Below are 12,409 nucleotides of genomic sequence, written 5' to 3' on the forward strand. Positions count from 1 at the left end.
AGTCCTCAGTCAGGTATTGCAGCCTTCATATCCAGTGTCATTTGGATCATTCCTTCCAGGTCTGTCTGGTGTCAAAATAGTATCACTCCCTCCCTCCAGGATTTGGCATACACATTTCAAATGTCTGTTCCCTCTGCACTGTTTTTTTCTTTTTTTTTTTCATTCCTAAACTCTGGTTCTCAGCTTCACCCACTTCAGTCTTGAAAAAGAATTGTTTTGAATCTTTATTTGATTTCTGATGCTGTCTTCTAGCAACTTTGATTAAAAGTCATGGCTTGAAATATGGAGACTAAATTCCTGTGGTCACTTCTTAACTTGGATATTTAAAACTTGTTGGAATGCAATTTAACTTCTCACCAATGAAATTGTGTTAATAAATCCCATTGTACAAAATGAAGTATATGTACAATGTCCACATATTTTACAAACTGTATATAAATAAAATGCGCAGGAAAAAGAAGAAAGAAGTGGCCGAATGTGGTGAGTGAACAGCGCTAAGTCAGGAATAAAACTGTATATAATTGTAGAAATAGGAAACAGATATATGTAATATAAAATAGGAAGACGTCAGCCAGCAGCTGACGAAAAAAGATAAATTGGGTTATTTAACCCTTAAAGCAGAAATGTGCACAAAATATATATAAGGTGAAAATGTCATCCAGCAGCTGACGAGAAAAGGTAAAGCGGGTTATTTAACCCTTAAAATGATGGAAGATGGGCAAATGAGATAATGTCAGCCAGCAGCTGATGAAAATAGGTAAAGAAGGTTATTTAACCCTTAAAGTAAGGGAAAATGCACAGTAGATATGAGACTGAAATGTCAGTCAGGTGATAAAGTAGTAAAATGTAATGTGTTAAACTCCGGAATGAAAAATGCAGGTAATTATAAATATAAAACAGGAATATTAGCCAGATGGTAAAGAGAAGTGAGTTAGCCTTGAAAGTAAAAATGTATATAGTTAGAGAAATCTGGCAGATAATTGTTGGTCAGATGATTTACTTGGGTATAGTTTAAAAGCTAGGAGAGCAAAAACAAAGTGAAAGCAAGTACAGGAGATTTTAGAGTTTAAAAGTTTTAAAAGGATTCTACCCGCTTACAAAAGCCACCTCTATGATGCAGCATTTCCAGTTGCGCAGGGTCTTGGGAAGACATAGGTGCGGCCTCGCATACAGGCAGGCCCTCGGGAGATATCTAGGAATGTAATGGAGAACAGGAACCTCCGAGCCTACTTAGGGACAGCTGGATAGTAAAGAATATACAGGGCAAATGATTGGGATGAGCAGGGAGAGAGTTAATAAGTACCAAGATGGAGAGCCTTCACCTCCTTCATTTTAAACTGGAAATACAGAAAGGCAAATATTCAATGGTAAAATTCAACAAGAGCTAAGAGAATTGGAAATTTTAGTGAAATTGCTTACAGGAGATAAGAAATTTACAGGTTTCCTGGATCAGAGAGAGAGTGGCTCAGGGGAACATAGCAGGATACATGTGCCAATATCATTCAAACAGCTCTAGGAACTAAAAATGGCTTGTGTCCAGTATGGACCAACAGAGGCTGATAGGGAAAATTGCTGTAGAAACCTCACCCCTAGGAAATTGAAAGCGGGTAACCAAGGCCTGCTGGTCAGGAGGAGGATATTTGTTATAGAGAGCAGGCAGGGACCTAGGGAGTTAGTTCAGAATTGATTTCTAGACCTGTATGAAATTATACAAAAAAGTTAGGCACACAGATGTTAAAACTTTGATTGTGAAATAGCTAGTTTAAGAGAAGGTTGGTACCACATGCCAGACCACGCTGGCCTCACAGGAAGAGGACTGATGTGGCAAGTTCGTTAAGAATTTTTCAGATATGGACCTAGCTTACACTCAGGGATTATCGATGGTGGCTGTCTTACAGGAAATTCGGTTAAAAATAAACTATTCCTACACAGAAAGCAAGGCACAGGGAGGAAGAAATGCACAGAGCCTTCTAGAGGTTGCTTTGGACATGTTCAGACAGAGTCTCAACAAAAGAAAAAATAAGGGATCAGGCTTATGCCCAATATAGAGCCGCAGATCATCTATGGATGATTCTGTATAATTTGACAGATGAGAGGATACAGGTCTTACTAAATTTTTATGGTTAAAAAAGGAAATCTAGAAAATAAAAGTTGATACATGATTTTAAAAGGGGTTTATGAAAAGCCTCAGGAGAGAGCCAACCTATTAGGTTCACAGCTTGATTGTGTCTTTGCACATGCAAATTAAGCCAGGTCAGCTAAGATGCAAATGAGGTCTTATCAGCTTGTCAGCTTCGAAGGTTAGATTAGAAAAGGCTACTCAGAAACTTAAAATAAATCTGGAGAATTGTTAAAGACATATGTTATATTCTAAAGAAATTAAGGCTTAATAAATAGCAATTGGGAAAGATAGTTTAAAATCTTTAAATGAGTTTTTAGGAAATTGTTATAAAATATTCATTGGTTAACTACCTTTTTTTTTGGACATCTAATGATGATTTAAATCCTTTAAGATTCTATAAGGAGATAATGATCCAGATGTACCCAAACAGCTAACTAAGAAGGTAGACAAGTTCTATAATTAGAGGAGGTGATTTCAACATCATCAGATGTATTGACTCTGCAAAACCACAGGAAACTTATGTACTCCCCACAAAGCATAGTCCAACTTCTGTTTTATGGCAGAAGGAACCATTACTATGGTTGCACCTACCTGTCTTACCAGCCTAAATATTAAACCCTTATTTTAAAGCATTAGCCCACATGGTACAGAAATGCCATATAGATTTTAGGAAGTATTTTAGGAGAAAACCAAATATGATACATGTCCCCTACTCTAAGCAACAGTTTAATTGATTGTTTCAGAACAATGAGTCATGGGCGATTGCCTTTGCTCAGTTTTCAGGAAGAATTGATAATCAGTTTCTAGCTCATGGTTTGTTACAATTTGCACTAATACATCCTTTTGTATTTCCAAAATTATAGAAAACAGTCCTATAAAAATATGCTATGTTAGTTTCTACCAATGGTTCTATTGGGAGAGTCACTTACATAGGTTATTAATAGAAAGGAATAGATAGAGCAGACAGCTCTGGTTTCAGCTCAGATAATCAAATTACAAGCTGTTACAATGGTCTTTTATATCCTGGTAAATAATTCATTTAATTTGTATACTGACAGTCACTATGTCTTTAAAGCTCTTGAGGTAATAGAGACAATTCCATACATAGGATCCAATATTAGATTAAAATATTATTTAAACAAATTCAAAATGTTATTCACATCAGAGAATTACCATGTTTATGGGTCACATTGGGAACCTATTAAATAGGCCTTTCCCTGATTACTAGCCAAATGGAATGAATTAACTGATTAACAAAATTGGTTGATTTGCCTAATATAGAAAAAGCTCAACAGGCTTGTAACTTTCTTCATCATAATAGCAAAAGTCTAAGTAAGAAATTTGGCTTAACCAGAGAGACTGCTGGTCAAATCATCAAACAATATGGATTATGTCCACAATATGACTATGGCTAATTTAAGGGTGAATCCTCAAGGCCTGCTCCCCAACCATTTATGGCGAATGGATATGAATCACATTACAGAGTTTGGCAAGTTAAAAATGTGCCACTCCACAAACAGGAGAACCCACCAGACATCTTATAAGTCACTGTTAAAAATGTTTTGCTTACATGGGAGTGCCAAAAGTTATAAAAACAGATAATGGGTCTGGATATACTAGCAAAGCTTTCCAGCAATTTTGTGCTTAATGGAAAATTGATCAAAAAACAAGTATTCCTTATATATCCCCAAGAACAAGGAAAAAGAGAGCGGGTCCATAGTGCCCTAAAAGCACAGTTTCTAAGATAAAAAGGGGGGAGCTGTGCCCCCAGTCTCCACATGATTCATTAAATCACACACTGTTTATCTTAAACTTTTTAAATATGGATGCCAGTGAGCAATCTGATGCAGACAGATTCTGGCATGAAGGAACTGGAGCAAATTTCGCTCAGGTCAAATGGAGAGACATATAGAGGGGACCAGGCCCCGTAATTCTTTGGGGGTCGAGGGCGTGTCTGTGTTTTCTTGCAGGAGGAGAATGAGGTGCACTGGTTACCAGAAAGATTGGTGAGATACATGGAAAAGAGAAAAACGGGACCTAGGCCCACAGGAGACCATCTGAAACAGCTGGAGTGAAACACTAGACCTGTATTTCCTGAACCTTGAGGATATCTGACCTACAGCCGGAGGAAGAAGGGAGACACACCCAGTTCCAGCTTCCCTATAGATGGACTACATTCACCTCTCTGAATCCATGAGTGCTCATCCAGGAGCAGACTAAGAACTTGATAAAAAAAAAAACAGCTTGCTTTCTTGCCACAAACAGACACACAAAACTGTTTTGCCAGTTTTCCCATTGGGAGAAAGGACCCATTTAGGAGAGTCGGATACTGGCATAAACCAGAATGGCAGAAGCTCCTTCACAATGCTTAAACAAGACATGGACAAAAGATCTTTTAGTTAACTTTCAAAGACTGATATTACAACCTGATGTTGGAACTTCGGACTTTGAGCAAGAAATAAGAAGGCTCAAGGGGCATTGAGTCCCAGGCAGAGAATAAAGAAAAGAGGGTTTACAATTGTAAAATTGTTCACACCCCATAGATTATGAGAATATCTTACTGTCTTTTGATTTCTTTGTAACTCACCCTAATGTATGTTCATGATGGAATTGTTAATGTCTGTGATCTTGCTATATGTGTTATACAAATGTTATTAGAAACTAGGAGTCAGAGTTCATTCTTACAGGAATGTAACATACAGTTTACATGCCTTAGGATAGAAGTACGTTTTAGGGAGCAAACTTTAATAAGGTCTGTATCAGAGGCACTAGAGGCATTGCCACACAAATTTTAAAAGGCCATTTTAACTTCATATGTCTCCATCCCGCAGGAGAAGGTTTGCAGCCACGAGGATTTTGGAGCTGGACTATGGCCCATCCCCCACTAACCTTATTTGTTTTACAGAGACTGATTCCAGCCAAAGATGGGTACGGTTTTCCTTGCCTTCAGGAAATCCTAAGACAGAACACACGCATGACGGAATTTGTGATTACACGACAGACACCCCTGGTAGGTTAAAGGGAGCCTCCTAAAACAGGCACAGTCATCTGTCCTGATGCCGAAGCACAGGTTTCTTTTTATTAATTTAAGAGAGAGGAATTGTGGGGGACTGAATAATTCTTTTATGGAATATTTTTGGGCCCAGTCTCTAGCTCCAGTAAACATGGAGCACTGGAAAGCTCCGGTCCACTATTATATTGTTAATGTCAGTAAGGCTACTACTGTTTACCATGGCCTCAGGGTAATATGCCTCTTATTTGCATCTGTATGTGCCGAAGCATCTGAATAGGCCCTCACCTGGGCGGAGGTTCGATAGGTATGTGAGTAACTTGTGAGGACAGAAGGTGAGGGGTGAAGAGGTGAGCGGCCAGAGCAGAGAGGGAACAAAGAGAGAAATGGTTGCCTTGTGGTATTAGCAGGATGGTTAAGAAACACCAGAAAAGATGGCTAATAAAGAAATGACTCTAGTTCTACAACATGGAACTGAGAGCTCTCTGAAGATGACAAGATGCCTGTGTTTGATTTTTATCGCCGCTGGGTTGCTGGGAGCTTCCAGGTCCACACACCCTCACTCAGGCCGAACCTCATGGCTGTCGTGAGTTAAAGCTGAGACAAGCCGGGTCATGACACATAAGACAGGCCACAGTGGAATATTAAAAGGACATGAAGTTGGAGGGGAATTTGGGATTTGATCTCGGAAAAATTGGAGGGTAGATAATACCAAGATAGATTGTGTAAATATACAAAAATTCTCAAGGGAAACATAACTTTTAAATGCTAGTGGGCTTTAGTGATTATTACCATTAATAATTTTGAAGTCAATATTCATTTTCTTTCATTAACTGCATACCTTCTTAATGTACCATGGAAAGGTTTAAAGAGGCTAATAATATAAAAACTAAGTGGGTGAAGAATGTGCAACTGAGGGTTGCAAACAATTGTTGAAAATACACTTCCAAACTGAATGCCAAAAAGATGATAAGTTTGAATGAATATATATAAATAATTTTTCATCATAAGTCTCATATATTAACTTATTTGACTCCAAACATCTTTTCTTCATAGTTAATGACATTACTGAGATATTCTAGTCAGTTCAGTCTTACACTTATGTTTCATTTTTCAAGTCTGTGCAATACATAATAAACAGTGATTATCGAAATGAATTCAAGAAATCATCCCTTTTTTTACAAAGTGTAAACATTTTAACAAAATGTTTTCATAGCCATAACCTGTCCTCTAGAAATACCCCCAAGACCTCCCTGACATTTTGACCCACAATTCTCTTTCCCCAAGCACCTCCTCATGGATGTACATGGGCAGCACCACAGTAGTAAAACATCCTTTTTAGTTCACTGGTTTCAGAGTTGGATAAACCACTGATGATTTTCACTATGAACAGTTTGCATAACTTTCCAGATGTGTAAAACCTCACTGGCTGGAGCAATATTTAGGCTCAGTTACAGTTTGATTTTTGCACATCATACAACTAAGGTGTGTGTTACCATTGGGTATGGGATCTTTTTTTCCCAACTTTTTTTATTTGAATTAGAAACAGGATTGTTTTACATGACAATCCCAGTTCCCTTCTCCCACCCATCCTTCCCTACCCCCCCCCAACTAAAACCTTATCTGTCACATATCTTTTCTGCTTCCCCTGAATGGTGAGGCCTTCCATAGGGTGTCATCAGTGTCTATTGTATCCTTTGGGATAGGCCTAGGCCCACCCCCGTGTGTCTTGGCTCAGGGAGTATTCCTCTATATGGAATGGGCTCCCAAAGTTCACACCTATGCTAGAGATAAGTACTGATCTACTACAGGAGTTCCCATAGATTTCTGAGGTTTCCTCACAGAAACCCATGTTCCTGGGGTCTGGATCAGTCCCATGCTGGCATTCCAGCTATCAGACTGGGAAGCAAGAGTTCCCTGGTGTTCAGGTCAGCTGTTTCTGTGGGTTTCACCAGCCTGGTCTGGACCTCTGTGCTCTTCACTGATCCTTCTCTGCTTCTGGGTTCCAGTTCAGTTCGGTGATTAGTTGTGGGTGTCTGCTTCTACTTCCACCAGCTGCTGGATGAAGGCTATAGGATGGCATATAAGTCAGTCATCAATCTCATAAACAGGGGAGGGCATTTAAGGTAGCCTCTCCTCTGTAGCTGAGATAGTTAGCTGGTGTCATCTTTGTAGATCTCCAGACACTTCCCTAGTGCCTGATTTCCCTGTAAACCAAAAATATCTTCCTCTATTATGATATCTCCATTCTTGTTATCGTGTATTCTTCCTCTGACTCAGCCTTTCTGCTCCCTTATGTCCTCTGCATCCCTCTTCTTCTCCCGTTCTCATTCTCCTAGCTCCCTCCCCGTGGGTATAGCATCTTCTACTTCTGGTGGACAATTGAGAGGAATGGAAAGAGTTCGTATTGTTCTGTGTGCCTGTGGGGACTTACTGATCAACAACCCATAAGAAGATATCCTATTACTGGCACTGGGATTTCATCTGATTAGCAGTGTCCCCTATGAATAGATTTTTTTTAGACAATCAGAATATTACCTTTCTAACTCTTTAAAAATTATATTGTAACTTGCCATCTTAGTTACTATTGTATTTCTGTGAAGAGACACAAGGACCAAAGCAACTCTTATAAAAGAAAACACTTAATTGGGGGGTCTGCTTACAGTTTCAGAGGGTTAGCTCATGGCCATCATAATAGGAAATCTGGCAGCTGGCAGGAAGGCATGGTGCTTAAGAAGTACCTAGGAGCTCACATTGTGAGCCACAGGAAGTAGGCAGAGAGAGTGACACTGGGCCTGGCCTGACCTTTTAAAACCTCAAAGTCTACCCTAACTGACACACCTCCTCCAACAAGGCCACAAGTTATAACCCTTCCCAAACAGTTCTTCTAACTGGGAAACATAAATTAAATGCATAATCCTATGGGGACCATTCTTATTCAAACCATCAGGTTTAGTTTCAAGATAGTAGGTTTCCATATACATGTATTATTCCTCTGTCAGTTTGGTTAATCATTTCACCTCTGTCCCTGCATCTTACTTTATTCCCTACTGCTTAAACGATTCCACCTCCAGTATCTCCCATCCTTACATTTATTTTATCCATTCTTTACTTTCCCTTCATTGAGAGGTCCCTCTCACAATAGCCTCTATTTAGTTCCCCATCATGTTCATGACTGACATTCTTTGTCTCCTTCCTTATCATCAGAATATCACACAGTGCCCTCTGCAAAAGTACTTGACTTCCTGTGAGTGACATAATAATAGAAGATGAATAAATGAATAAACAACACAAAATGGACTTCATACATATTCAAATATCTGACTAAATTATCCAAATTTTCCAGAAAAATTTGAGAATTTTTGACTCAATGTATCCATATGTTTTCAAGTAGTATTTTGTCCTTTCATATATATTTTATAAGCTTTTAAAAATATGTTCAGCCGGGTCTTGGTGGTGCAAGCCTTTAATCCCAGCACTCAGGAGGCAGAGGCAGGCAGATCTCTGTAAGCTCGAGGCCAGCTTGGTCGCCAGAGCAAGTGCCAGGATAGGCTCCAAAGCTACACAGAGAAACCCTGTCTCGAAAATCCAAAAACAAACAAACAAACAAACAAAAAAAAACATGTTTAAGACAACCGTTTTGGCTCTTGAGTCACCCCCGCGCAGCCTAGCCTCCGCATGCCAGTCGGTGGCGCTCTGAGCCCACCTGGCCCTGTACTACCACTCGGCTTTCCTGTCAAGATGGCTGAGGAAGTGCACCATGGCGAGGGAGACCTTTGCCTTTCAGGCAGAAAACGCCCAGCTCATGTCCTTTCTACTCAAACAAGGAAATTTTCCTTCAAGAATTGATCTCCAATGCTTCTGATGCCTTGGACAAGATTTGCTATGAGAGCCTGACAGACCCTTCCAAATTGGACAGTGGCAAAGAGCTGAAGATTGACATCAGCCCCAACCCTCAGGAGTGCACGCTGACTTTGGTGGACACAGGCATTGGCAAGACCAAAGCTGATCTCATAAATAACTTGGGAACCATTGCTAAGTCTGGCACAAAGGCTTTCATGGAGGCTCTCCAGGCTGGTGCAGACATCTCCATGATTGGGCAGTTCGGTGTTGGATTCTACTCTGCCTATCTCGTGGCAGAGAAAGTGGTTGTGATCACAAAGCACAACGATGATGAGTAGTATGCTTGGGAGTCCTCTGCTGGTGGATCCTTCACAGTGGGGGCAGACCATGGTGAGCCCTTTGGCCGGGATACCAAAGTCATCCTTCATCTCAAAGAAGACCAGAGAGAGTACTTAGAGGAGAGGAGGGTCAAGGAAGTGGTGAAGAAACACTCGCAGTTCATAGGCTCTCCCATCACCCTCTTTTTGGAGAAGGAACGAGAGAAGGAGATCAGTGATGATGAGGCAGAAGAAGAGAAGGGTGAGAAAGAGGAAGAAGATAAGGATGATGAGGAAAAGCCAAAGATTGAAGATGTGGGATCAGATGAGGAGGATGACAGAGGCAAAGATAAGAAAAAGAAAACGAAGAAGATTAAGGAGAAATACATTGATCAGGAAGAGTTGAATAAGACTAAGCCCATTTGGACCAGAAACCCTGATGACATCACTCAAGAAGAATATGGTGATTTCTATAAGAGCCTCACCAATGATTGGGAGGACCACTTGGCAGTCAAGCACTTCTCTGTAGAGGGTCAGTTGGAATTCAGAGCATTGCTCTTCATTCCTCGGCGAGCTCCCTTTGACCTTTTTGAGAAAAGAAGAAGAACAACATCAAACTGTATGTCCGTCGTGTGTTCATCATGGACAGCTGTGATGAGCTGATCCCCTAGTACCTCAACTTTATCCGTGGTGTGGTTGACTCTGAGGACCTGCCCGTGAACATCTCTTGAGAAATGCTCCAACAGAGCAAGATCCTGAAAGTTATCCATAAAAACATTGTGAAGAAGTGCCTTGAGCTCTTCTCTGAGCTGGCTGAAGACAAAGAGAACTACAAGAAATTCTATGAGGCCTTCTCCAAGAACTTAAAGCTTGGAATCCATGAAGATTCCCCTAACTGTCGGCGTCTCTCTGAGCTGCTGCGCTATCATACCTCTCAGTCTGGAGATGAGATGACTTCCCTGTCAGAACATGTGTCTCGCATGAAGGAGACACAGAAGTCCATCTCACCATCAGTGGTGAGAGCAAAGAGCAGATAGCCAACTCTGCCTTTGTGGAGCGTGTGCCGAAGCGAGGCTTTGAAGCGGTGTACATGACTGAGCCTATTGATGAGTACTGCCTGCAGCAGCTCAAGGAGTTTGATGGAAAGAGTCTGGTCTCAGTGACTAAGGAAGGCCTGGAGCTGCCAGAAGATTAGGAAGAGAAGAAGAAAATGGAGGAGAGCAAGGCAAAATTTGAAAATCTCTGCAAGCTCATGAAGGAGATTTTGGATAAGAAGGTTGAGAAGGTGACAATCTCCAATAGGCTTGTGTCTTCACCCTGCTGCATTGTGACAAGCACCTATGGCTCGACAGCCAACATGGAGAGGATCATGAAGGCCCAGACACTCAGAGACAACTCTACTATGGGCTACATGATGGCCAAAAAGCACCTAGAGATCAACCCTGACAACCCCATCATGGAGACCCTGAGGCAAAAGGCTGAGGCAGATAAAAATGACAAAGCTGTCAAGGATCTGGTGGTGCTGCTGTTTGAGACTGCTCTGCTTTCCTCTGGTTTCTCACTCGAGGATCCCCAAACTCACTTCAACCACATCTACCGCATGATCAAACTAGGCCTGGGTATTGATGAAGATGAGGTGACAGCAGAGGAGCCCAATGCTGTTGTTCCTGATGAGATCACCCCACTCAAGGGTGATGAGGATGCCTCCCACATGGAAGAAGTAGATTAGAGATCCCCTGGGAAGACCATGTCCTCTGTATAGTTTCCCTGTACCCCACCCCCAATGCCTTGGCTGGCCCCGACCTACCTGGCTCTCTGTTCATGCTAGAGGATCTCTTTATCCTGTCCTTGTGTCTTAAGGCAGGAAGGTCCCCTCCCACAGAATAGCAGGGTTGGGTATTGTGTTTGTGGTTTTGTTTGTTTTATTTTGTTCTGAAATTAAAAGTATGTGAAAATAAAGAAAATGCAGTTTCAAAAAAAAAAGATGACCTTTTTGTGTATGCTGATGCAAGTCAATAGGGCAATAGGGTGATCACCAATATGTGGAGAACAAAATTAATAGTGAACAATTATATATATATATATATATATATATATATATATATATATATTCATATATATACGTCTAAATGGGAAATCATTAGAGTTTATCATAAGAGCAAAGAAGCTATTAGTAAATATGATTTGATTTGTTCTTAGTGGTTTCTGAATGGCATGCAGAAGTACATATATCAGTATCCGATATATCAATAAGCAAAATATTTGGGTTAACTAGCCTATCTAATATATGCCTCTGAATGATAGGTAAAGAGCCTCAAAATTATCTTGTACTTAACAAGTAGAGGAATGCTAATTTCTTTTTTTCTATTCTTCTCTCATAGAGTACATCCCAAATACAATTTCCCCTCCTTCCCTTTCCCCCAGTATCTCTCTTCACAACCTCCCCTTTCCCCCAGATCTGCCCTAACCATAGTCTCCCCTCAGAAAATAGCAGGCTTCTCAGGGACATCAATGAAACATGGCATAATGTGCTATGTAAGACTAGACACATACTGTCACATCAAGGCTGAATGAGGCAACCCAATAGAAGATAAAGGTCCCATAATTAGGCAAAATAATTGGCATCCATACCAGCTCCCACTTTTATGTATTTGACAAGAACACCAAGCTACTCAACCATAGCATATATAGAGAGGACTTAATTTAATTTTTTTTAATTTATTTTATTTTATTAACTTTTTTCATTTATTTTACTTACTGTTCACAATTTCCCCTCCCTCTACTTCTCCTGCTCTGTCCCCCTAATGCTCACCTACCCATTCCCCATCCACTCCTCCTCCATCTCCATTCAGAAAGGGACAGATCTCCCATGGGCTTGAGCATAACTCAAAGCAAGGCACATCAAATAAAAGTAAGACTGAGCTCTGCCCCCTGCATCAAGGTTGGGTAAGGTAATCCAGCAAGGGGAACACCAAAAGCCAGATAAGTGTCAGGAACAGGTACTGATCTCACTGCTAGGAGTCTTCTAAACACTTCAAGCTACACAACTGTCACACACATGCAAAAGGCATAGGTCAGTCACAAGCAGGCTCCCTAACTGTTGGTCCAGAGTCCATG

General features: G+C 40.7%; 1 pseudogene across 1 annotated transcript; it reads left to right on the forward strand.

The window, feature by feature from the left end:
- Positions 1–8,873: 8,873 nt before the first annotated feature.
- LOC100774172 lies at positions 8,874–11,055 on the forward strand (annotated as a pseudogene). The gene has a single exon (XR_004771306.1). The product of XR_004771306.1 is annotated as a heat shock protein HSP 90-beta-like, transcript variant X2 (transcript).
- Positions 11,056–12,409: the final 1,354 nt, after the last annotated feature.

This window comes from Cricetulus griseus, chromosome 10 (assembly GCF_003668045.3).
Source record: "Cricetulus griseus strain 17A/GY chromosome 10, alternate assembly CriGri-PICRH-1.0, whole genome shotgun sequence".
Lineage (NCBI taxonomy): Eukaryota > Metazoa > Chordata > Mammalia > Rodentia > Cricetidae > Cricetulus > Cricetulus griseus.